The sequence below is a fragment of the Lissotriton vulgaris genome, chromosome 1_1 (assembly GCF_964263255.1).
Source record: "Lissotriton vulgaris chromosome 1_1, aLisVul1.2, whole genome shotgun sequence".
Classification (NCBI taxonomy): Eukaryota; Metazoa; Chordata; class Amphibia; order Caudata; family Salamandridae; genus Lissotriton; species Lissotriton vulgaris.
In genome coordinates this window covers 1649124125-1649136985 of record NC_141685.1, presented here as the reverse complement: position 1 = coordinate 1649136985, position 12861 = coordinate 1649124125, and positions in this window count along the sequence as shown.

Sequence of the window (12861 nt, the reverse complement as noted above, 5' to 3'; positions counted from 1 at the left end):
CTAACTTCTGCAGATGAGGATGCACAATCAGGCAGGTGCAGCATCACCGCCCCATGGATAGGCGTTGTAGTGGGTGTAACAGTAGGCCTACTGGGACAGGTGAGGAGGGCACTGTGCGACCCCAAACAGGGGCTCTGACCCAACAGCGCTGCATTTGAGGTTGACTAACTTGGACCACTAGATGGGTGCAGCAACCCACTTTACATGGACACTTGCTCCTGATCAAACAATTGCACTGTGACAGTAACATGTGCTGGAGATTGGGAGACACATTGAGTGGTACTCAGGCTGTGTGCCGTCATACATGCTGAAGGTAAGGAAATAAAACACAGTCTCACCTAGAAATAGTTGCATGTTATCTCATCTCGCCTCTGGCGCCCAGCAGCTGCACCAATTACTCCGGCTGGCATGCGTCCTGGAGCTGGCCCCTCCTCATCTGATGAATCCGATTCACTGAGCTCCACCGGTCTGCCTTTCCTGGTGGCGATGTTGTGCAGCATGGCACATGCTACCACTGTCTTGCAACAGGTCTGGGGGCTGTATTGTCGTGCCCCTCCACTCTTATGTAGGCATCTGAATCTGCTCTTGAGTATCCCGAAGGTCCGCTCAATGGTGCCTCTGGTTGCTATTTGGGCGCTGTTGTACCTCCGCTCCCCAGCGTTGGATGGATTCAGGTAGGAGTCAGTATGAACTCACGGACCGTATACGCACTGTCACCTGTGGGGTGGGAGGAATATGGTTAAACAATGTCCTGCACATGCTATCCTTAACTAGTGTCTCCTCTGTACAAATACATTTACCTAGTAGGTATCCCTCTCCAAACTCCCCACTTGTGAGTCAATGGTGTATCCCACTGTGGCAGAAGATGAAAGCGTTGTGCGTGCTGCTTGGGTATTTTGCGACAATGTCTGTGATGATGTGTTTGGCATTGCACACCACCTGCATGTTCAGGGTATGGTAGGATTTGCGATTCCTGAACACATACTCATTCTGGGAGGGGGGATATGGCGACATGTGTCCCATCTATGCATCCAATGACGTGGGGAAATTGCGCTATTTGATAGAACTCCTGCTTGGTCTGGTCTAGTGCCTCTGGGGTGCTGGGGAAGTGGATGTGGTGATGCAGCCTCTGTACCATGGCATCAAGGAACGCGTGTAAAAAGCACGACAATGCAGTTTGTGACACCCCTCCTGCTGAGGCTATCACCCCCTGGAAACTACCTGATGTCAAGAGGTGCAGTGAGCACAGGACCTGGATGTGGGTGGGGATGGTGTGTGTCCTGCGTGTGGGGTGTTCAAGTATAGGTTTGAGTTCCTCAATTAAATCAAGAATGCTCTCTTCATCCAGCCTGTAGTTTTTACGGATGTTCTCCTCAGTCCGCTGAAACAGGGTTCTGCCCGCACAGATGATCTTTCCTGGTATCTCCTCTGTGCAGCAGCTCTGAGTCGCAGCCTCCTGGCTATCACATGTAGCCCAGCCATTGTGAAAAAATCTGTTGCATTGTGGAACTCCTTAAATAGTTTGCACCTGGTTACCACCTGCTCACACTTGGGGGTAATTGCGATTCTCAAAATTGCGATTTTCGTGATTTTGCAAATTGGGATTATTTCATACATTTCATGGCAATTTCTTAAAATGCGATTTTACAATTTGCGATTTTTGTAAATTGAAAATCGCAGTTTAGGAATTCGCATGTATATTCGCAGAATTATTGCTTCGCAACTTTGGGAATCGCTATTTTTGCCATTCCTCATGCTAGCTTTGCGAACATGTCACATACATCGCGTTTTGCAAAATTTTACTCGCAAACGCTGTTTTTTGCAAATCGCACCATTTGCGAGTAAAATTTAGTTTTATATATATGGCCCAAAGTGAAAGCCTCTAATTTCCTGAGAATTGAGAATGTTGACCTGGAAAGTCAGATTTACACGTGCAAATGGTGCTGTGGTGAATATGACTTCATGTTACTATATGGATAAAAGAACAGCCTGAGAAATGTCCAGGAAATCAAACAAGACAGAAAAAGGAAAAAAAGAGTCACACCTACAAAGATGTCCATCCATTTTCTTCAAATGTATCTTTATTATATTTTTAAAAGACACCGGATATGGGCAGTGATAATGGTACAACTTTCATGATTGAATTTTCTGAAGCAACATGTATGTAAACAGTCAAACTAAAACATTCAGATAGAAATAACCAGGTTTGTTCACTTCAAATTCAAGTTTCTAAGTTAAAGGTGTGAGCGTGATGGCAAAATAACATTTCAAACTTGGGAGGGAGGGTTATGGTTCATTAAATTGAGCACATACATTGTGTGAAAATGGCAGCTTTATTTAAACAGATGCACATAACAAAATTAGCCTAGCAAACCGTCTTACAAAACTATAACCTTTCTATACATGAAGTAAACTAACCAATGTTCCCACACCAATGGATCCCACCCCGCAGATATCTCCTTTAAATCTAGGGCATTTCAACATTACCAACTATCTAATACCCGTACATTGTAAGACTGCCTGTATGAACCTGTAAGCAACCAAATGTTATATATTGAACCCTGAACTACCTGCCTACCCTCCTAATGCACATGGTTTACCAACTGGTGACGCCAACCAAACTTCTGCCTACTCCTGACAAACTTTCCATGCCACCACAGAGCACCTGTTCTAAGCAACAATGCACACAGATAAACCCTGCCAACCTGTCTCAACAACGTGGCCCTGACATTATAAAATCCTGCCAAAGGTAATGTTTGAAGCCAATAGATGGAGGGACTGGAGGGACAGAAAACACTGTAATAAAGCCTCCCTGCAAACAGGCCCCTTGACCCTAAATTGGTGGCAGGGAGCCCAAAATAACCCCTTAAGAAATGGCTTGGGCTATATAAGTAGCCCAAAACAACACGTTAGTCGATGGGCTTCACCACCCTCCCAATCTGCCCAGGAGACAGGCTCCCAGTGGTCAGATGCTCCCCCCACTCTCCTCCTTTGGTAGGGCGGGGTGCAGCACATACAACTGGCCACATACATTGTGTGAAAAAAGCTGCTTTATTGAAACAGTGCCACATGAAAAATGTACCCTGGCAAACTGCCTTACAAAACTATAACCATACTATACATGGAGCAAATATCCCTACCCCCACCCCTACGGATCACCCCCACATAACAACCCCACAGCTAACTCCTTCAAATGTAGTGTATTACAACATTACCAACTTTCTATAACCCCTCTATCCCAAGACTGTCAGCATGAACCTATAAGTAACTGAGGGGCATGTTATCAAGGGGGTTTATCTCCGCTTTTTTGGCTTTAAAAGCCAAGAAAGCAGAGATAAAATGATCTCCCTATTACCTAGCTTTCGCTAACACCAGTTAGCGACAGCTAGTAGGAGATAGCGACCATCTAGGGCCCCACTTTGCATGTCAGTGATATTTATCACTAATGACATGCAAAGTGGGCGTGCCAAGATGTTAGCGACTGAAAACAGTCGCTAACATCGCTATCTCCTATTACCAACTTTTGGAGATATTTGCGCTAAGCGCGAATATCTCCAAAAGCTAACACCTGCCCTGAGCAGTTCTTAGCCATGTTATCCAATGGGAGGTGGATAACATGGCTAAGAGCATTAGCTCGGTAATGCATGAATATCACTGACTTTACTGCGATATTCATGCATTGCGGCGATTTTTATCGCATTTGCGATAAACCTTGGTAATACCAAGGTTTTTTTGCGGTAAAAATCGCCGCAGCTCTGCGGTAAATGTTTGTCTCTAACCAAGCAATAGCGATAATTATCGCTATTGCTTGGTAATATGCCCCCAAATGTCCTAAACTAAACTTTGAACCAATTTGCCCACAGATGGGGGGGTAACCCCATATAATTTGCCCATGATGGCAATTCCTACCAATTTCCCTATAATGGTAATCCGAGTTAGAGCCTTCTCTATTAAGTTCAGTATATAATGAATCACGTCAAGGCCATGTTGCAACCCGACGGCCACCGTAGGTATATATTCCTCACAACATTATGGAAGGTCTCGTCCCACCTATTGTTTTTAGCTTAGAGGCTACTGCTAGAGCTATCTCCTTGTTAAAATCTTCTAAAACGCCACAATCCAATAACATCCACGGTGACTTATACAATTTGAAACTTTAGATTTGGACAATTTTATCTTAACCTACTTTCTAATACTATAGCACGAGGGTGTGAGATACCAGACCTGGAGAGGAGCCGAGATTGTCACAATATATAAAAAAGTTGACACATGCACCCCCTCAAAGTATAGGCCAATTAGCTTAATTGATAATGCTCAAAAGATTTTTGTGAAGCAAATTCTTGCAAAACTGTTACATTGGTTAGACTCTAACAATATTCTGTTAGCCATCGAAGCTGGGTTACGCTTAATGATGAGTACCTTTTAGATTTGCCACATTATACTGGAAATATATTTTATTGCATCATTAAAAACTTTACGTGACTTTTATCGATCTTAGAGCAGCTTTTGTACCTACTAATTTGTGGCATGTTTTAAACACGATGGGGGTACCCAGGAATTTGATCCATCTTATGTCTCAACTTTACAGTAATAACTTTGTTCAGGTACGGTGCGGTCACATGGGAGAACTAACCAAACGCATTCCCATCCAGTGAGGTGTACAGCAAGGATGCGTTCTTGCAACCACACTCTTCACCCTTAATATAAATCACATAGTTAATATTTTGATGAACTGCAGAAATGATTCCCCTGTCCAGAACAATAATATGGTACTGAATATTTTATTTGCAGATGATTCCCTTCTCATTTCTAAGACACCAATGGGGCTCCAGCTCCATGTTGACAAATTTAAAGACTTCAGACTTCTGTGTCAAGGAGCTTGGAGCTCAATGTTAACAAGTCCAAATATATGGAAATTGGGAAGGGAGTAGTCAAAAACTCCATTATTCGAGTAGGTGGAGAAGCCCTAGGGAAGATGAAGAGTTTTGATTCCCTGGGAGTTAAAGCAATGGAGAACTTTAGGTGGAAAGGTCAACTTAGCAATTAGTTGAGCACAGAGCAAATGCTATCAATAGATTGCATGGGCAAATGAGTTCTCGTGCGGTCTCACCGGCCCATAAAGTATATCGTGCCAAGGCAAATAGGGCCGCTCTTTATGGTGCTGAGACTTGGGGTTGTACTGGTGTTTCTCCACTTACCACTGCAGAAAATACATTTGTCAGACAGCTTGTTTTCTGTTCCAACACCTCACCATTAATTCCCCTATTCTTTGAATTATGATTAAAAAGAATTACAGATCTGTCTGCACTTAGACCACTTGTTCATTGGGTACGCTTATGGGTTACACCTCAGCTAAGTGAGTTGAGAGACTGACTTGTAGACTTGGTTAGTGCAGGAGGTGGTAAATGAGTACCCTGGGTCAAATTTGTTATGGACTGGCTAAACAAGTTGGAACCTCAAAGGCTATGAATCGACCCCCAAAAAATGTGTAAAGATGTTCTTAATATTTTGAAATCCAGTTACTATATGCACGTGGGCTATATTAATAACCAGTCGATTGGCCCACTGACAAATAGATTTTTAGATATCAAACCATTTCCTAGTTTTGAGGAATTTCTAGATTTTGTTTCTTCTCCTTTAGCGAAAAGTCTCTATATTCGTTTTTGATTGGGCACCTTGCCTCTAAGGTCCTTCACTAACAAATAAAATAGGCACATAGCTTTTAGTAGTTGCCTCACATGTGGCTCGGAAAATGAAGGAGAGACTAAGTATGAGCTCAAAATCCGTCCGCTCGCGGATTTTGCGAATTTTCGGTAAATTCGCGATCCGCGAACTCCCGCGAATTTACCGAGAATTCGCAAATCCGCGAGCGGCGGATCCAGGGGCAAAAGTTGAAGCCTGGCCTGTTGTAACTATTTTACGATGGCGCCGGCAAGCTGCCAGCGCCATCCTAAAATAGTTACTAAGTTAGCTTCAACAGGAAGCTCTAATAGATAAAATAAAGCAGGTGCTCGATTTTATCTATTAGAGCTTCCTGTTGAAGCTAATTTAGTAACTATTTTAGGATGGCGCTGGCAGCTTGCCGGCTCCATCGTAAAATAGTTACAACAGGCCAGGCTGGTGTAATTTCCTTTCCCAAATCTACCGTGGAACATCAGCTGTGATGCTGGATAGAGGCCTTTGCATCCTTGACTTCCACTAGCGCAATACCTGTGCTGTTCTTGTGACCAGGGGCTTCTTTCTCTTCATCTGCTGAACTGATCTTTCTCTGACCTTTTATTCACACAAGAGGCATGTGAACTCGCATTGAAGCCCCGCACGTTTGGTCCCGCTCACACACTCGCGGTGTGCACCGTCTTCCCGCCATTTACCCACTATGATGGACAGCTCACTCAGGGACCCCTGCGGCCTTCGGGGCGATTGCATAGTAACACACACATGGTCGCTCGAACTAGTTGAAGCTCAAATTCAGTGACTCATTCATTAGCCCAAAAACAATCGTGAGCGTCGTCGAGGCTGGGCAGGTGTGCCTTCATCCCAAATCTACCGTGGAACATCAGCTGTGATGCTGGATAGAGGCCTTTGCATCCTTGACTTTCACGAGCACAATACCCGTGCTGTTCTTGTGACCAGGGGCTTCTTTCTCTTCATCTGCTGAACTGATCTTTCTCAGACCTTTTAAACACACAAGAGGCATGTGCACTCGCATGGAAGCCCTGCCCCAAATCCGCGGATCCGCAAATCCGCAAAATCCGCGGATCGTGGATCCGCAAAATCTGCCCATGCTTAGGAGAGACGCATATACCATTTGTTTATCCTGGCTATCTAGGCCCATACCAGAAATGGATGACCCCTTTTAGTCCTGATCTGGAGGTGACTAGATATTTAGTGGATTACAGAATTTTAAAGAGTATTACTACTCCCATAATTGTTTTTGCTATTAGCAAGTTTTTACAGGAGGTCTGGTTTAAATGTGGTAGATTACAGACTGAGATTGCCATTTATTAAGCTATGTTTATATCATCACCTAACTCCAACTATATATAATTTATTAAAAAAAGGAGAAAAAAAGTATTTGGACTTCCCAGGCTGCTTGTCGATTGCTTGCACATAGCCCTTGTTTGACTTTTGTACTCCGTTTTGTATATAGTAATGATTGCAGGAATTAATTTCTAGTAGCACTTGCTTTTTATTACAAGTCTGAGCTATAGGAGGCTTATAAATGTATTTTGATGTTATTTATAGTATTATTCTGTATGTGTACACTTTGATGCTACTTGGATACTGAATAAAGTATTTTACTACTACTAGTGAATCACATCTTCAGCCTTCAACCAATCGTCCTTCTGACAGCATACCCGTGAACCCAGAAATGTCTTCCATGCCTGCAATTATGCTACCTGTGTCGATTCAACGAGGGACCCTACCACCTGTTCTACCAACTGGCATTGCCTATGGACCACAACTTCACTGGAATAGGCTTCGGGTCTCAGTCAATGTCCCTGTAGAACTTTCAGTATCTGAGGCTGCATGGAAGATTTTTGATTCACCACTTCCACCAATGACATACTGTTGACCTGAAAGAGCAGTTTTCTGTGTGCTCACTCTTCGTCCACAATGTTACTGCTTTCACCACAGGGAACAGCTCTCAGAAGGTTATGCTTCTACCCCCTTGATGCCAGTAATTCACCAAGCCATGGGTCTGCACACCATCTCCCATGCCAGAACAAACCAAAACCTACCCATACGAGAAAATCTAAACATCGCACACCACTGCATCAGGCAGTACTAAGAGGATGCCATTGAATGACTGCTAAAAGAAAATCCACATTCAAAGGTCCTCCTTGACCGCCCTGACAGCCTAACGTGGTGATGAGGTAAAGAAAATCCAGAGAGCCCTACCCAACCTTCTGAAGAAGATTCTACCCGGACTTACAGCCCTGCATGCAAAGTTCAAATGACCCAAGAGCCCCTGTACCTCCTTCACTTTCACATTTTTCTCTTGCCAACATGACATTCGGACATGAGAGCATCTTCTCTTTTTTGTCCTGCGGCAACCTGTCTTCCATTCTTTCTGAGTTAATTTCAAAACCGAAAATGATAGCTCTGTTTGTGGCCTTACTGTTTTTTCAGATGCAAAAGGTATCCCTTGGTCGTCCATGAGCTCTTGGAATCTTACCAGGAGAGCCTGGCAGTTGGCCGAACTGGCTGCCTCTAAGAAAAATAAATCATCCAAATAGCGGGTCACCAGCTCATGGCCCGTCTGCCATCTAAACAACCATAGCAAAAATGTGCTGCAGCATTTGAACAGGGCACATGACATAGAGCCTCCCATTGGGAAGACTTTGTTCATATACCACTTGCCTTCAAATGGGATACGTAGGAGCGGAAAATCATCAAGGTGCACCAGAAGCTGCCGAAAAGCTGACTTTGACGTCACATTTTACCATCAATGCCCCTGGCCCCGCCATTACCACCAGTGACATAGCCACGTCCACTGAGGAGTATGTCACCAATGCTACTTCTTCTGCAATGAAATCATTCACTGATGTACCCTCGGACCATGATAAGTGCTGAATCAAATGGAGTTCGCCCTTATCTTTTTTAGTCATCACCTCAACAGGTAAAATAATCATATTCTCCATTGGCCAATCGTAAAAAGGTCCTACCATTAGGCCTTCTGAGACTGCTTTCTCCAGTATTTCTTGAACCACCTGCCTGTTCTCCTTTGCTGATCAGAAATTGGATATCTACCACAGCACCAGAGGGCCCTCATACCCCAAAAGGAAACCCCAACTGAACCCCTCCCAGTACACCGCTGCTTCTTCAGAATGACTGTAAAACCCCAGCGCCTCAGTATAGACCAGAGTATAAGCATTTTGCGCCAGATCTCAGAGCTCCCTGGACTCCACATGGACGTGAAAATTACTGTTGTTGGTGCACAGCCCTGACCCTTGCTGGTAGCCACTACCTACTCCAAAGCAATTGAAGAGGGGATGTCGGCCTGCACACTTTGAGCAGTCGCGGCAGAGTTTACAATATTTCCGAGTGTATAGTCCTTTGTTAAAATCCCAGCATGTGCCGTCTGGCACTGTCTGTGTCTTTGCTGCAACCCCCACCCAAGCCCAGGTGGAAGGGCCCTGAAAGGGGCGGTATACAATTGGCAGACTTCTAGCTGTAAATAAGGTTTTACCAAGTTTTGTGGTTCATGAAGTGTGTTGCAATAGATCAGAATCCATTTCCCCGATTTTGCCTCTGGATCCCATGTCAAATGCACTCTGAAATCTTCATCATATTGGGCTAATGCATATCTACCCCTTGTTATTTGTGTCTTTCAAATTACATCCATGTACTTTAACATGTGACACTGCACTATGAATATTTCTCTCAATATGCACTGGCATAAATGAAAAATGCTGCGATCCCATTTTTTATTGTTAAAGGAACCTTGGTTCGGTTCAACAGCTCATATTCCTTCTCTTTTGAGCCCTCCTTGGAGTGCACCTCCCAGTTGAGAAGTTTCAGAATCCCCACATATTCCTCTTTCCAAATCTGCACCTTCATCGTCAACATGAGGTGAGCCCCAATGGCTTTGTGAGCCCCATATGTAGCAACTTTTTTTATCTTCAGCTCTTTACTTTCGGGACCCTCTTATTTATCTCTAACTTCTCCATCCACTACCTGTCTCTGCACCTACCCCAGCCTCTGTTTTATCTACCCTGTTTCTACAGTTATGAGCCCCATACTGTTCATCGGTGTCCACACCCGCATCCTGGAATTATTTACCTTTACAGAAAGACGCTCTCCCCGCTTTAGGCATTTGGCTGCATCTACCTGATTGAATACCATCTTTGGGACCTGTAACGACCGGATTTTCCGCTCAGATGGAATCAGCCCCTAGGGGCCCCTCTAACCCAGCCGGAACGTAATCACCTCCCACCTCAGGACGTATTTACAATGGGTATAGACATATATGTATGTACATCTCGTACCTAAGGATGAGGAAGACAGCAATAAACATGCATAGGTTTTCTACAATATCCTATTTATACCACCTAGTCTTGCGCCCACTTCGGCCCAGACTGAATATATATCCTTACACACTGATCACTATCAGTGCTCACTCGACACACAATCTGGCGTGTCTACACGCATAGGTCTGCAGCCCCAGCGCTCTAATTTTCCAAACGGTTCACAATCAGGCGAACCTCCACACTGTATCCCCCCCGTGCTCTCACTTATACACACGGTTCACAATCCAGCGAACCTCCACACTGTATCCCCCCAGTGTTCTCACTAACGCCGTTCACTAACGACGACCACTTTCCTATGAGTACTTAAGAAGGAGATCTCTCACTTGTCTACTCGGGATAAAACTACAATAATCGAAATCAGTACGACTTGTCAAATTGATGTATATATATATGTACCTTCTGCTCTTGACATCAAACATACCCTCATTCCCTCATTGTTCATTCATTCCTTACCTGATCGGGAATCACAACCGTTCATGCAAACAATGCCTGACTAGAAAGTGCGGTTACCTCAATTGAACAAAAATACAAGGCACATGTTAGTTCACTAAGAACTCGGGGTATTTATTAGCAATTAACACAGACACAATACTATGCGATATGTATACATTCTGCAAAGAAAAAGACAAAAGGGGTTAGGATGAGCGCTCAATATGGAAAAGGGCGGAGGTCACCTGGTTAATATGAAGTCGGGGCTCGGTAGTCATCTAGGTTCCCTTCTCGTCTCTGTGTCTTGGCTCGTCTCGGGGTCACACCTCAGCCGTCACAAGTACACGTCTGCACCGCTAGGCTCAACCTCCTCTGCTTCCCTCCAAGGCACTGGAACCTCGCTCGCTATTAGCTACCGTCTCTCTCTCTCTCTGGTACTATGCGCTATGCGCTATTTCTCCTCCAGTCTTTCTCAGAGAGTCTCGGTCTCAGAATATTTCTCGGACTTCAAAATGGCGACTGTCCGCCGTGAAGATAATTAATAGCATAGATGCTAACGGCTAGCTGGCGCCTACGAACTAACTAACTCATTGCCTAACACTTCCGCTAATATCAAAGCCTGTCCCTTCATGGAAAGTTACGGCCAGTAACCTGCCGCCCACCAAATTCTTGTACCTCCCCGTACCAAGGACACGTTCCCAGCCGGCCGGCCTGGAGTTGTGTCTTCGGAGTGGAGAAAAATACATTCCTTCGATAAGGGCCAGCCTGAGCCGGTTCTCTCCAAGCGAACAACACCTTGAAACTAAAACATTACACTTGACCTAGAAAGCCTCTCCAGCTACCGGGCAGAAGGCAAGATGGAGTCTGTCCCGTTTAAGGCCTACCAGGCCCAAAATACACATAACTCCATGGAAAATATCCTAACACGTTAGCAAATAGGCAAATCATGATTAATACTTATGTATCTATCCCCTAACTCAAATTCATAAGCCCTACTCTAAAGAAAGGGACACGGAAATACTCTACTATATGAAAGGCAGGGATCCTATCTATAGTCCTAATCCCTATGCTATAGGGGTGATAGGCTGGAGTCACTCTCCATCATTCTCCCTCTTAAAGGAGCCAGAAAAGGTCAGCCATTACATTACACCCCTTGACTCCAGTCTATCAACCACAAACTATATAGAACTCACATCAGTAGAAGAATAATAGGAAACAAAATTAACTGACCTATGTCTCTTGCTAAGTCTACAAAATTGGAGCAGGGAAGGAATGCACTGAATAAAGCAACAAACAGCTATTAAAACACAAATGGCAACAATAACACCCCCTAAAATCTGTCGTAAAGAATGCAAGTCAGGTAACCAATTAAAAAGCCAGTCAAATAAGCCCTGATCAATGTGTTGTCTAATTTCTGCAGTCAAGTCGTGGAGTTTGTCAATATGGGCTTGGATTGATTTGGAATGGTCGGACAGATTAAAACAACATAGGCCCTCAAAATCAGAACATTCATGTACATGTTTTAACAAAAGATAATCAATAGCAGCGCGATTCTGTAAAATAGCTCTACGTTCACCCTGGGCATCTAATAACAGATCAGATAAAACAGTGGAAGTTTGGTTGATGGATTTAACGATCCAGCAGGCCATCTTGCCGATTGTTTTGGCATTATAAACGGCCAATGCAGGGACTCCAATAATAGAAAAAGCTAAACCAAGATATTCCGATTTGGAGTAAAGATGAACGGAGGAATCACAGTCCTCGTGCAATGACATTGAATCACGTACCATACGGGAATGTGAATTAGGATGTGAGGAAAACATTAATAAACTCAATCTAGTGATGGCACATGGACCACCAGAAATATGTGCAGGAATATAAGGCCAGGATGAATTCCCACAAGAAAAGAGCCAGCCAGATGGCAATAACATGGAACGATAATAACTAGGGGCAACCAATAAACGTTTACATGTCATATTATTCTTAACAGAGAGACACGAATTCGGAAGTCTCTTCAAACACAGCAATCGTTGATGAGCTGAAAAAGAAGTTGCAGCTTGTATCTTCAGCCTAATACATTCGGTGATAGCTTTAGGATCACATGTCATCACAAAACACAGATCTCCAGGGGTAATATTAAAAGTAGTAATCCGGGAATGAATAGGAATATCGAGGTCTGGAAGAGCAGTACATAAGGGACAAAATTCGTGGGCCGCAAAATCGCCCAGAATAACATTTGGTCGGGCATTCGAGATATTAAAAATATGTCGTAAAGTCTCGGTAGAAGCAGGGACGGCAACCAAGCAGGTCGCCAAAATGTCAGTCACAGACCTCATCGGTGTAAGACAGAAATGTGGAGAGTTCGTCACTCTCTTTGCGAGTGTTATCCAGAAATTAG